The sequence below is a fragment of the Acanthaster planci genome, linkage group LG10, assembly GCF_054643075.1.
Source record: "Acanthaster planci isolate LZ-2023a linkage group LG10, COTS_SCS, whole genome shotgun sequence".
In the NCBI taxonomy this organism is placed as follows: Eukaryota; Metazoa; Echinodermata; class Asteroidea; order Valvatida; family Acanthasteridae; genus Acanthaster; species Acanthaster planci.
In genome coordinates, this window is record NC_141786.1 from 6,989,527 (window position 1) to 7,003,717 (window position 14,191).

Genomic DNA, 14,191 nt, shown 5'->3' on the forward strand with positions numbered 1-14,191 from the left:
GTTATGTTCATGTGTAATCAAATAATAAGTGTACTAGATTTTATTCAAATTTAACTCTCAAAATGCATATTGACTGCCTGTCTTGTACTGAATCAACAAAAGGCGTCATGAAACAGACAGACTTTCTGGGGGGATAGGTCAGGGGCTCAGGGAGCTGTTATACTGAAGATTTTACTAATACCACGTCACGGTATCGCTCAGGAATATTAATATCTCCATCAGTGTAAAATTCTAAAAGGTCAATTTCGAAAACTCTCTGCAGCGGAACGGGAACCAAACATAAGAGTGAATGCGGCAGAAAGGCACCTTCTGAGGATTTTACATCGGAAACCGCACCCTCCAGCACTCCATCAGTGGCCATTAAAATGCTGTGTACACCGCACTGTATTTTATTGTGTTTCTGCGCGTACACGGGTTCTTCGTAACAAGTAGAATTTTTGGCACAAAAAGTGTGAACGAGAAGCGACAGAAAGACAAACGGTACATGGGTGAGTGAGTCTCTTGTGACTTGGCATACAAGTTCCAGCCTACCGCGGCATTTTGGGCGCAGACTTTGGCTTTCAGCACAGAAGTCTGCGCGTCACCGGCGGGAACCCATGGAGAGAGAGAGAAAAAACCTGGCCAGGGCAGCAGGTTTTGTAAAATCTGGAATGTTTTCAGCGGAATATTAGCGCAGCTTGCTCTGAAATGCAGATTTTTTTCGGAGTTCTTTCTTTTATTTACCAATTTTTCACAGCGTAAATGAAGAAGACTTGGCCTAGCAGCGTTTTCAGATTTGGAGGTGCATTTTGCTGCTTGATGAATCTAGACGAACGGTGAAAACCTTGGAGTTTATTCATGAAGGAAACTGTGGGTAATGCAGTTCACCATGCTAAAACTTAGTAATATACTGGTAAGCTGAAAAAGCCCCGATTCCAAATCTGGGATCACCGACAAAAGGTCAGGGAGTATGAAATGGAACTACTTGGAGACAAATACTACCTCTGATAGAGCTAGATTTTAGCAAGCTTGTAACTGCATGAATGTTGATTAATCCTGGGAATTTCTAGGGCAAATACGAATATTTTGCCAGGTTCTTGTTAAGATGCAGACATCGTAATATTCGTCACGCCATTGCCGATGCCCAGTTCCAGACTGTATCTTCGTTTGCATGCCACCCCCCCACTCAACAAACATCGAGCGGTCAACTGTACTGTCGCATGTTGCCCTGCGCACCGAGCAGAGGCTAATACCCATACCGTCCTGCCGTTTGCAAGGACCCGTACGATTTTTACGAATCACGCTCTATACCTCTCGTGCCAAAGACAGAACGCAACGCTCCGGACTCAACGGTGTGTTCGCGCACATTTCGTTTCCAAACCCGTTTTTTTTTGCTCCTACTAGAGATGACGATAATAAACTTTCCAACATTTTGTATATTAAAGAAACAATTTCAAAGGCAACGGAGGGATGTATCGATTTTCTGCAAACGAAAGATTTAAGTCCAGCGATCTACGAGATAATATTGACGAATAAGACATCACCGAAAGAATTGAATAGTAAAAATTAAAAGAACCGAAAAAGAAAAATATACAGCATCGAGATTTGATCGCTTGAAGTTAAAGGCGTGATTTGATTTTTGTTTTATTTTTCACATTGAACAAAAGACCCAACTTCAAACGAATTTTTCACTGAACATTTTCCGTCTGAAAAATGAAACCAAAACTCGCCACCCAATTGATGTGCATGTACGACCTTCAAATGTTGTAATGTTACGTGTTTCTCACCTTTTTCCCGTTAGTAGTTTGACGAAAAGCACCCTGAGGTAAGAAGAGTGGGATTATTCCTTCATCGTAAAAAAAAAATTGTATTTTTTGGGTGTTTCCACAGAAATGTCCAGTAGAAATTCAATGATCATTCATTTTGCATGGAGAATGCTGACGAAATCTCAATAACAGCCCAGTTACTCTGCAAAAGGCGTGTACTGTTTAACCAGTCTTTATTGCATGCAGCGTGTGTACTGAATGTCCTTATATAGGGGTAATTCTAGAACTTATCCATCATGCATCGAGATTTCACATTTTTGAGGGCAGGTATGACGCCAGCCTGATACTGTTCTGATACGCCGATGAACGTCCCGTGAGTCAGACTTGTGGTGGGGCAGGACATGCGACAAGCGCTCAGGTTCTTGTCAAGGTATCGGATCAGCCTATAATCGTACTGATGAGGCCGCACTGGAATCCTGTGGCTAGAGCTGGGTCTAGGTCCTCTGCACGGGTATATGTCGGTAACAGACGTAGCCGTAGCATGTTTTGAACATGGTCCGATCTTCTTTGTCTTGAAAGGTGCAAATTCTCTTAGGAGGTGGACAAAGAAATGACTTGAACCGCGCATCGAACTGCGGAAACTTGTGCCGCCCGTGAAATAGCAATACAAAACAGGATACTTTCTGTTCTCTGGTCGCTTTCACCACACACAAAAACACATTCCAAGCGAATTCTGCAGAAGAAATAAATACCTACCCACCTCACAGAGATATGGGGAAAAGTGGAGTCTGCAGCATCCATGGCTTTCTCTTCCAGTTTGCGCAGAGACTAATGCAAAGCCTAAACTTGGTTCTGCCAAAAGAGCTCAAGTTGACCAGGCATCATTGACTATCGAGTCAGGCCGACACGTTTACGGCACGTAATGCGCACTCACTCCCCTGTACACATGTACTTCCCACAGACAACCAGCGCCATAGCTTGGAGGGCCAACGTGGGTCGAGTGGGCCGTGCGTTGGCCCACTTACTGGGGCGCGTCCACCCCGCAAGCCACGCTGCAAACCGGTTGGATGCCATCGAAGTCCCGCCAGTAACACTCCGATGGCAACGTAGACGAGAAATCCTTCCAAAAAGAGATCGGTGGGCGAAATCAGCCCCTAGCTTTTCCGTCTGGCAGATTTTTCTTTTGAGTTGGAAAAGTTTTCAAAAGATTCTCTCCAGTGGGAAAACTGTCCGGACGCAGACACAATATTTGGACGTACATGCACACGTCTATTTATAAATCGGAATCCGGGGAACTGTTTTGTCCTAATCTAGTTTTCTCCCATCGAAACTAAAGTAACAAAGGTTACAGTGTGTGAACTTATTCCCTAATTCTTGACCTATAAATTGGGTATAATCTCTTACCTGTTGGTAGAGGGCCTTAATTGGCTTGTCGAATCAGTAGCTCCCCTGCAATAACTTTAGCAAAATAATTCAGTACCGCCCAGACCAGACGATAAAGCCAACGTCTGCCGCATGGTCCCCAACCCTTGGCTTCCACACGTCAGCGCCCACGTGGGTGCCAGCGATTTTTTTTTCTTTGCGCGCGGGAGATTGGAATCCAACACCGCAAATGGCATATTCTTGGGAACCAGTCAAGTCTGGAACTTTCCACTATAGCCTTGGGTGGGGTGTTGTTGTCAGCTGCGCCACGGATTTCAATGCCAGGGAAGTATGAGTCCAGGCTAGGCAAGAGATTCGGGCGGGAATATAACGCCAGACATTATTCGGTTCTATGTCAAACTCCGAACACATCTTTGTCATAGGTTAAAGACTTTCACCTTCTTAATTTCTTATAGGGGTGCCTACTAGACATGAACACAATTAGAAAAATATACCGAAGAAAGATTACACTGCATACCTCAAGTCAAAACGGGGCACTTAGCTCCCTTTTCAACACTGCATATAGTGAAATAGCTAGGTGCTTATAGATTTAAAAAGCTGAAGAAAACATGCGTTGCAAATTCAGTTCAGATTGTTTTCATACATATTACTATGTGTTACAATTCAAACAAATTAAAATCCTTTTTTTCCATTGGAAATGACAAGAGGGCAGTAGTTGTCCATTCTTAGGTGATTCTTTCATCAGTACTCTTTAGAGGGCGCTATGTTGCTTTCGTCACACAAGGCCTTCTTTGTCAAAGGAGTACAGGAAAAGTTTCGGAAACACATCCTTCAAACTTTCCTACCAACAAAGTTTCGAAGCAATTCTATTGTCCAAACAAGCTGCTTAACACGATCAACAAGTAAAAAATAGAACTTCCTTACAGGAAAATAGATGACACCACTCTTTATCTCATGAGTGTGGACATTTTTATTAGCATAAAAGCCAAACTGTTGAGGCTGCGGCCATTTACTGCTTCAAAGGAGGTGGAAATTCATAATAGAATTGCACAAGCGCTTTCCTACACGCACTCCAGTCAAAAATATCTTAATTCCTGTTTCCTTCAAAGGAAATACTTACGAGAGAGTAAAGAAAAAAACGAGTTCATTTGCCAGACCATGCGACAATTTGACTTGTTTTTCTACGACTTCTTACAATGGTCGTCCGTTTCATGCCCAAAATACACAAGCACTCATTATGAATAGAAATGCTGCACACAAAGGATTAAAACAACACAAGAAACGATACATAGTGAGCCAGTTCAGTATTAAAAAAAACAAGGTCATTCGGGAACAAAGCCCGCGTCTGAGTCTGCGAAGGGGCAAGCTGATTTGGCAGACTTCGCACGCGCGTCCGAATGACCCCAGACGCGCTTCGTTTTGGGCATGCGCAGCTGGAATACCGAACCGACTCATTGAGTGCTTGGACAATGAGTTTAAACAGGGCATGAAGCTGACAAATCAGCAATCTTGCGAATCGGCGTGCACGAATGCGAGACTTTCCGTTTTGGAACAGGCATCATGTACTGATTCACCTGAGACATTCGTGCTATATCATGGAACACTGCGCAACAAACAAAATTTAGCACTCTGTTAATTTCAGACACACTCGGAACGGAATGGCACACCGACGATGAAGACCATGAAAACTCTCCGATTATACGGCAGTCATTCGGTCATTGAAAAGCTGATAGACTGCGCTGTGAACATTGTATTTAGTTTTACAAACCACCGAAACAGAACGGGAAATTTACAAGGGTTTTCAAAGCCACACCATGGCCAGACTCCAAGTCGCTCCGCATCACCGATGACTTAGTTATGTGATCAGTTTCAGAAAAAAAAAAGTCTACTCAAAATGGCGTCTATTTCAAATAGACGAATATTCTTGCGAGTTTTCACGGGTAGGCGCGACAGATTACGTTACACATGTCATGATCGCTCTTTCTGCCAATTGCATGACTTTATACATCGTTATTTAAGTCGGACTTTTTTGTAGTGAACCAGAGAAAAATGTCGGCTCATTAACGCCATACGAACTTGACATAAAATCAAAGGCAGATCAGACATATCAAATTTGTGACCTTCTGAACCACCTGACAAAATCGGACAGTAAATGTATACCTAAAATAACTCTTCGGGAGTTCCTGGGGCGCGCTGTATTTGCAGTTGTGGGAACGTGCGTAATATACAGATCCGAGAGTAATCGGGATTATGGCAATCCCTGGAGCCGCCGTGAATGCACCAATGAACCCGAACTGTCCATCCGGTCTTCCGGAATTCATGTTGGGCCTATATTTATCAATTCCTGACGTGAACGATGCGTGGGATTTGCTTTCAGTATAAGTTCGATTAAAAAAAAAAACCAGAACGATCACCCGACTGTGTTGAAGCGGGACTGCTTTTCCGTTAAGCGTAAGGGTCGAAGTTTACCCGTGCATACGCAGACCCGTGCTGTCTGTCTGAAACAGAGACATGATTTGTTCACAAAATCGAAAAATCACTCACATTTTGGGCGGCAGGTTCCCACGCTTTCGGGGATCTCTCGTCGGTCCCGCTCATGAGGTCCACGCCCCGCCACTGACTCTGTGATCATTCCCGCCACGAAAAATTCCAGACGTGTTCTGTTTTATATCTAGTGTCTTGGCGAATGTCCACGTTTTGCAGTCATGGGCTAGAACTCCCGACTTGCGCAGTTGCAATGCAATGCAGCTCGGAAATAGCGCTCGCATAAGAAGTGTATGCCTGTCATATTCGATGGGGTCACCGCATGTAACCCGCGTTGCATGATGGGATATAACCATGTCGGGTCAAACAATACATGTAGACTGCACGCTGACGCCTCGCTATAAAAATGTTGCAATCGGCGCATTTCTCGTCTAGATACTGAAAACTCCAGTGTTCCGGGTAGGGCTTCATTTAGGATATCTCCCGGTTCTTTCCTAGCAGAGCTTAAAAATACCCATGTCTACTCCCATTGAAACCTTTCAGGCTGATACCCCTTTGTGCTATCTGAGCATATATTTCCATAACGCCCAATGTTGTAAAGCATTAAGAGGAAATAAGAAGATTTTAGTCACCAGCTTCAAACTTTATGTCAAGAAATATGGGCCTTGTTATTTTTTGCAAGCAAAAAAATGCCTGTTTGAAATTACGTCTGCCTGTCCTCAAGACAGGTGGCCAGGGGAGGCACTGGATCCAGGGTAGCGGAGGGCTACCCGATGAAGATCATACTTCACGATTCCACGATCGAGCTCTGGAGACAGCTCTGAACATACATGTTAACTTACGCCAATAAGCCTTTTACGAGTTAAACTTAATAAAATTTGGTACACTGAGTTCCTTATGTGCATGTGAACATAACAATTTGAATTCTCCACACGTAAGATACCGTGTCTCTAGTCTACAGGAATTCCAACTGTAATGTTTATGCACATAAACATAATGTTTATGCACAATAAGATAACTCAAGTGTCCCAGATTTTGTTAAAATTTAACTCACTAATGGCTTATTACCCAGAAAAATGCCTTGGAGGATTAAGCTTTTGCATGTGCATACGGCAGAGTCCTCTAAAGGCAAAAACATAAAGATCAAAGGTTTTTTTTTAATATTCCGATTACCAGTCACTTTTCGATCCCCTTTGTCACCATACACAGAAAACAATTATCAGTACATTCAAGGGAAAGAATCTACGCATCAGGGTGTGAAAGTGTAATCTTTAATTTTTCATCCTAGAAACAGAATGCCTGGTCGGTCTGGCATCCTCATTCCAGAAGGACGAGTAAAACAGTGTCAAAATAGTTACTGTCGAAGATTTACTTGCGATATGCACTACATTATTAAAACAAGAACTCTCTGAAAAGAGCTGGCCACGGAAGCAAACAAATTCAGTTCTTTGGTTCATGATTCCAGATTCCTTGTGACATTTACGTTGGTGTCTGGTCGACTATTTTATGCGCAAGTAAAAGCCTAACGTTGTTTTGTTACACGTTTGTGTGATTCTTACAATTCTGAAATTAACAGAGAGAAAAGAGTGTGGGCGAAGAATGCGCAGTCTCCTTGAAATGAATGAATGGAAAAAAAACCGCACAAATATGGAGTGCACTATGTCTAGGCATGTGTAGCTAATAGTCTTTCCGAAACAACTCAACCAAATCTAGCAGGTGCTTCCATGGAAATTTCCCAGTACTTGACGAGGACACGGCCTCACATGCATACGTCTGTACTATCGAAGCAATGGGTGTCTAAAGACACGCAACAAAATGGGCAGCATTCTTTGAAGACATGCATCACGGTGAAAACATACAACGGTATTTGAGCATAATTAGAGTTACATAATTCTTACATTTTGCTTGATATCGCTTGCTTTTTACCCATGGATATCGTTAAAAAAATAATAAATTGCTCAAACTCTTCAAACCGTCATCTAAATTGAAATTTATAAAATATACAAATGTACAGAGAAATTCTGCATAACCAGCTATTGCTACATTGGTAGAAATGTTGAATTTTCTACTTATGGCCCAGTTTTTGTGACGCCATATTTTCCCCTTCACTGTCAGTTCAATTTGCTTCTTTTTGTCATGGCACAATTTCCTTTTTCCCGCTGCTTTGCAACAGACAGTCTTTCCTACTTCGATGACAGTGAAAATTCCTGTTGTGCTGCATGTTTTTCTCTCTTTTTCTGTACCACACGATCCTCTCTCCTTTTGTGACCGTATATATACTTTTTTGTGACATGAGTTGTATGTTTCTTTATCTTGAGAATAACTGGCTTCCAGACACCTCCCAATGATAGCCACGTGTGATCACATTTTTCATTACCTTTTCAAAGCCACAATGTCGGATGCCTGGTGGTTATTTCTTCGCCGGGGGAAAACTGCAGCACAGACACACTTTTAAAACTAATCCACTGCTCAGCATTGCATTGCGTGACAACTGACAGATTTTCATTCTCGGGTTTTTTCATAACTGAATGTGTGAAGTTCCGTGTGCTTTCGTAAGTTTCCATCTCCGGCCGCCCCGGTTCGAATCTATTCTAGTGTACATGTCAGGTTGGACCATTGGTCCTTACCTAATCGCATGTGCACAGTAAAACAAGACATCTCCACGATAACACACACCAAAGAGACATCAAGTAATGAAACTATGGTTTCCAATCATTACGAAGACCGTTTCCTGGGAGACCACCTCAACCCACAACGGAAATGGTGCTAGCAATAACACACGTCGAACATTGTGTGGTAAGTTCATCGTCTGGACCCAAAACAATGAGCCCTGTACCTTCTGCAGTTTTCCTCCGATAACATAACGTGCAAGGTTGCACTGTAATTGCCGTGTCAGGCCCACAGATATCGCAAGACAGATGGGACATTTGAAAGCGAGGACCCACACCGAGACTAACGGCCTGAAAGGCAAATGCACAAGAGGCAGTGCAAAAGCGACTGAAAGATGTTGTCATAAAAACCTTCACTGGCTATGTACATCCAGTTTGTTGTTCATGTACATGAACACACACAACCCCCAAATCGGATACACAGAACTTCGGTTGTAACCATTTTCAAAAGGTGGATGTCAAGAGAAGATTGCTTTGGCGAGGGTTAAAATTGAGAAGTGACAGGACAGTCATTACAAGATGACCGGAGTGGGATTCGAAGCCATGACTCCCGAGGTGAAAGGTCATAAGACAAAATCCGACACGCCGAACCCGTCAGTATAACAATAGCGACTGCAGCTTATCATGGAAATTTTGTTCTGATATCTTATTCATGAATTGATTATATTGAATTGAATGTGAGGTTATCTTTTTTTTAATTTTGGGAACTGACAATTAAAAGGAAAGCAATGGAACCAAAAAAACCCACACAAATTAATGTCTTTTATGGTGATGAGTAGGTTAAAATATATGATCAGTCATACACCTAAATGTTTGAAGCCTCATTTAAAGGAAACAAAGTGAAACGTGGAACCCAAAATAGTCTGGTACCACCCTACTAACAGATGACAATGAATAAGATTTCTGGGAGCACAATGGGAAATGGTCCTCCTGAGAATAATGTGTGTTGAGGTTCCATGCAGCGTCACTGAATAGTTTGCAGCATCGCACTAAGATTCGTTGCCCTCACCGCACGGGAGGGCATTATTCATGCCAGACAGTGCAAGACGCCATTTTTTTTCTCCGCCACTGGAAACAGCCTGTCCCATTTGTTAAAAATACTTCTATCATTAAGTGGCATCAATCACATGCCAAGGGGCGGACAAAAGCGCCATCTAATTTATATGCTTTCTATGAGAAGTCAAGGGTGACCGAAATCACCCATCGTCGACACACGTCACTCCCCGCTCTGATTCATTGTTGTATGTGTTCTAGATCGACGATATCTTGGTTGGCATTGAACCATTATATATTCACTAGAAATTTAACGGAAGAAAAACCACTAATGTATACATCTATAAATCAACCACATCCAATTATCCAAGTTGAGCCTTGAATAATTAATGTTTGCCCTCACATTCTTTATTTATCCATTTCCCCACGTGCAATAACTACTTTAAGTTTTGAGGAATGGTCGAAATACCTGAGCAACCTTGGATTGTTTACATGTCTATAAGTTTATACGAGAGTAAGCCTTTAAAAGAGGGTAAGTAACGTTTTTAATTTTGGTCATTGTTCCCCCCCCCCTTTAATATGTAAACTGAAGTTTTTTAGGTATTTTCTGTAATAGCCTTTTCATTTCATCAGTGTGACGCCACTTCAGTTTAAACCACGCCCACCGCACATGCTCTGCACATAGAGTTGCATGCATTGATCGCCGTTTACATGGAACCGGAAGTTACCGCGCAACTTCGGCGATCGTCCAATGGGAGCCTGCAAATCGTGGCGCGAACACCTTTGTGACAAAGTCACTTACGAACCGGATACTTCAATTGTAACATAATCCAACCTGTTGGTAGTCAATAAATAAATTCATTAATTCAAATCCGTTCATCTACTTTACATTACAACGTAGTGTCTTCGATTAAGTTTTTTTCATGACTGTTTTCGTGTATTTTTGTGTAATGTTCGTTTTCACTTGTCGCCCTAGGAGCCTTTATAATCATGTCATGATTCGTTTCGAATTCAGGAAACCCTCGAACTTTTTTCATTGTGAAGAATGATTTTGTTAAGTTTTAAGGTTTATTTTTAGTTACTTTGTATTTTGCGTCTAAAGATAAATGAATGCATGGCATACCGTGAAGAAATGCAGTCCTATTGTACGAAGAACAAAGCACAAAGGATTTTGACCCAATAACTGTCTGCGTGTACATCATTAAATACGGAGTACCATTGTTTGGCAACTAACTCAATAACAGGAAAGTGGTCAGCTTTCTCATTTGGTATTCCCCTCCGTGTTTTCCCTCAATTTTCCGTCACGTCATTTGCCTTTGTAGCTTTCCCTGCAACATATAATGTACATGTACATGTCTCGACTCTCATGCGACCAGCACACATGCTGTGTATGATGAAGACTTTGTTGTTTTTGCTGTTCTCAATATCATACTGAATATGTCAAAACGTTTGGGGATTTCAAGCGAAATAAGCATTCGTATCAAAACTTACCTTTCTCTTTACCAGGGAACTATACCACCTACCACCTATATGACACAGAGACCAGACGATGTACTTTGAAATGACAGAGATATAATATATGACAGATAATATGCTGAGCAAAGGTGTCGATCAATTCCATCGAATGAATTTCTCACTGCATCGTCCTGTTTCTCGTTCCATTCAGATAGCGTGTGTAATATGTATAGTAGCGGATCTAGGAAATTTTCCAAGGGGTTGGGGTTCAGGCCCGTCAGATATTGTTTTTTTTTGTATGTGTCAAATTGTTGCGGACATCCGGACGTAAATGTGTTACATTGCCAGTGATGTACAAACAATATCCCCTACAAGATGTAATCATTATTTTTTTATTCGTTTGTTATTCATTATTATTATTATTATTTTGGTGTCAGGACAGCATTATTGACTCCCCCGATCCTTGCCTGCAAAAAGGGGCTACTTTTATCGATGGTCTTCAGATTTTGCTTGTTTTATTCGTATTAAAGATAAACCCTCCTCTGTCGACGCGTGCACATTCTGATAAAATTCTCATGTTTCTCATTTTGCTTAACATTACAGAAATGATCTGCTTTCCATAAATGTTAAATAACAAATGAAAATGATTGTTTGTTCTTTTCTTTGTTTGTTTAAAGATTGTTTTGCATGCCCCATTCATTTTTTCGTTAATTTCCTTTTCCTTAACACACGGGTACATCGTGTCCTTCGCCAAAACAGTCCATGTTTACAACTCTCTTGTATAAACGAAAGAAAGTCAACCACCCAAACGTGCAAGAAGAAGATAAAAAAGACACAAAAATGTTCACGAGCAGAGAGGGCTTTTGGGGAATCTACACTGCACGCTGCAGAAACAGCACAGTCTTCGTTCGTTCTGTACTGCCTTTCCGTTGCCGATGTAAAATCGCGTGCGCCGCGAATGGCAGCGCAACCGTTGTACCGACACAGACCTTGCATCAGCCCCACCGATCGAGGCACTATCGCACGGTCGCATCTACCACCCTTCACCGCGGTAAGTCCTCAACGGTGCATGTACGGAAAAAGTCTGTCTGTTTGGCCGTAAATCTATATCGTTCGAAACATCTTGGACTTAACGGTCACCTAAACTGGTTTTCAAAATCAAAGGACGTTAACGAAGAATGTTGATTTCTTTCAATGTTTTGCACGCTCTTATACAGGTATTTTAGCGAGGGGGTTATGAGAATTTATTCGAAATTTTTCAGAACCTTTCAGCCGCAATGTCACTGAATCGCACTGTAAAGTGGCAGAAAAGCCTGTAGTAAAATATTCGTCTTCTTCATACACTCCCTAAATATCCGCAATTGAAGATGGTTCTGGCTCTTATTCATTTCAACACTAATTTTCCGTCTTTCTACATATATACCGGTATGTATAGCGTTCATCGCCAACAATTGAATGTGCGTGGGTATGTGTGATGCTTCACTCCCTTAAAAGCCTCCGTCGAAATTTCTGGACTGGACTGGGGCGGCCCTTCTATAACGGCCGTGAGAGGCAGTGGATTCCGCCTCAGATCTCTCTTGTCCAATAATCCATCTTTTAAAAAAAACTTGGTATGTGTGTAAAATCATCAAATACAAGTAAATCTTTGAAGCTTCATTTCAACTGGACATGGCGTTTTAGTGTCAAGGTCGCTTATAGTTCACGCGTCTATATAGGCCCGTGCATGGAACATGTTGGGGGGGAGGGGAATTGATATGAACGAATTCTTTCAGGTAGACTGTCGAATGTTTGCTTTGGAACAGTGAGTTTCACTTGCCGATATCGCTCCTTTAAGAAATTAGAGGCGGTCTCATTGTCTTGGACAGAGCCTTGTTATTGCAGCAAATGACATGTTCAACAGCAAGGGATAATGGCTACCTTGCTCGTTGCTGTGTTAACTGGGACCTGAACTTGTTCCATGACTTGGGACGACACCGCGTTAAACGCGACTTCCTTATTCCCTCCTTTTCGCTTCTAGAAAAGAGCAAAACATCCAAGATGCCGTTAACTTATCTCTCCCCTGGGCAGTCAAACAAATCGACCATTTTGCCGCAACAAAAATATAACACAGACAGGCTCATTATACACCATAGGCAGGACTACGCAAACAGAAAAAAAATGGACAGCAAATGTATCTGAGCCGGTTTAATTCTGTTACAATGTTGTCATAAACGTGATGCCTGCATTCTCCTCAGTCTGTTGGTTTTTATGATCCTTCGGTGAAATTTCAAACAGCATATTGTTTTTCTACGATGATAACTTACAACCAGTAAATTAGTTTGTACTTTTGGCTTTCTGAACAGAGCTTCCACGCATTCATTTCCAGCTTCATGTCATTGTTACAGTGTTGCGAAGTATATAAGTTGTCAACTTGCCCAAGCGTTGTCAAAGTAAAACGTCCCAAAACCGGTAAAATTCAACATGAAATAAAGTCAAGTAACATTTTAACCAGCTTTTTCGGAGAAGTTTTAAAGAATGTCATGCGGACAGTTTACAGTTATAAGCTCTCATATCAGTAACATTCATAAAATATAAAAATGGTACAGTATACAGTATACAGTTTTTGTAGTCATGTTTGAATAACTTTTTTTTTATTTTGAGTCTTTTTTATTATGTAACTTGTAGCTACCCTCTGCAGGCTAAGGTGTTGAATCCGGCATCTGTGGGTGTTTGGTGGGTGGCCGCTCTTTTAGGGGTGTTGAGTCCGGCATCTTTTTCAACTTTTGTATCTACTGTATAATTTGTAGGTAATTTTACTTCAGTCTTAAGGTCATAGTATTTGCGTGTTTTATTTATGTACGGCCTGTAGAGATCTGTTTTATGATGTAATGCGCTTTAAACAATATTATAGTATTATTATTTTTATTATTATAGTAGGGCCTATATACTTTCGGGAAAACCCCAACGAGGAAAACATGTTTTGGTTTAATTTTTTTAGAAAAGTAAAAAATGAAAAGTCTGATTCTACATTGCATTCTTAGAATTAATACACAGATTATGTAATTGAATTACTCTGTTTTAGGAGCACTATACATAGGAATTCCCTAGGAGTTATGTAAAAAAAAAGCCTAACGCGTGTTCGATAAAATGTTTCTTCGAGGTTCTGTAAAAGTTCACCTCGTGTTTGTGGAATTGTATTACATATTTATTGTAGGTATAAAAAGTTACGTAAAATTTTACTAATGCTTGTGTAATTATATTTACATATTTATTAAGTAAAGATATTCATGAACATTACTCTTAGGTAAAATAATACTTCATTTCCATGCAAAATTATACCCAGTCACACCCACTCAAAAATGACTTCAAAAGACACCCTCTCATATCTTTCTTTTGGTTTATTTCTTTTCAACTCACTATTTTAACTCAAAGTTGTGGATAAATTAACACACTTTACTTAATCTCAAACAAAGAAACAAAAGT

At 41.1% G+C, this 14,191-nt stretch overlaps 1 long non-coding RNA gene across 10 annotated transcripts in view; it reads right to left on the bottom strand.

Annotated features, from left to right (window-relative positions):
- Positions 1-14,191, bottom strand: part of LOC110988330 (uncharacterized) — a 107,448-nt gene that overhangs the window by 70,451 nt on the left and 22,806 nt on the right. For 2 of the 10 annotated variants that reach the window (XR_015426604.1, XR_015426608.1), the window contains exon 1: positions 5,673-5,879. The exons of 3 other annotated variants lie outside the window; for them this stretch is intronic. This is a non-coding gene — a long non-coding RNA (uncharacterized LOC110988330). Of the gene's footprint in view, positions 1-3,149; positions 5,650-5,672; positions 5,880-14,191 lie in introns of those variants that run through there. 5 more of the 10 variants (XR_015426609.1, XR_015426607.1, XR_015426606.1 and 2 more) reach the window with 3 other exon arrangements.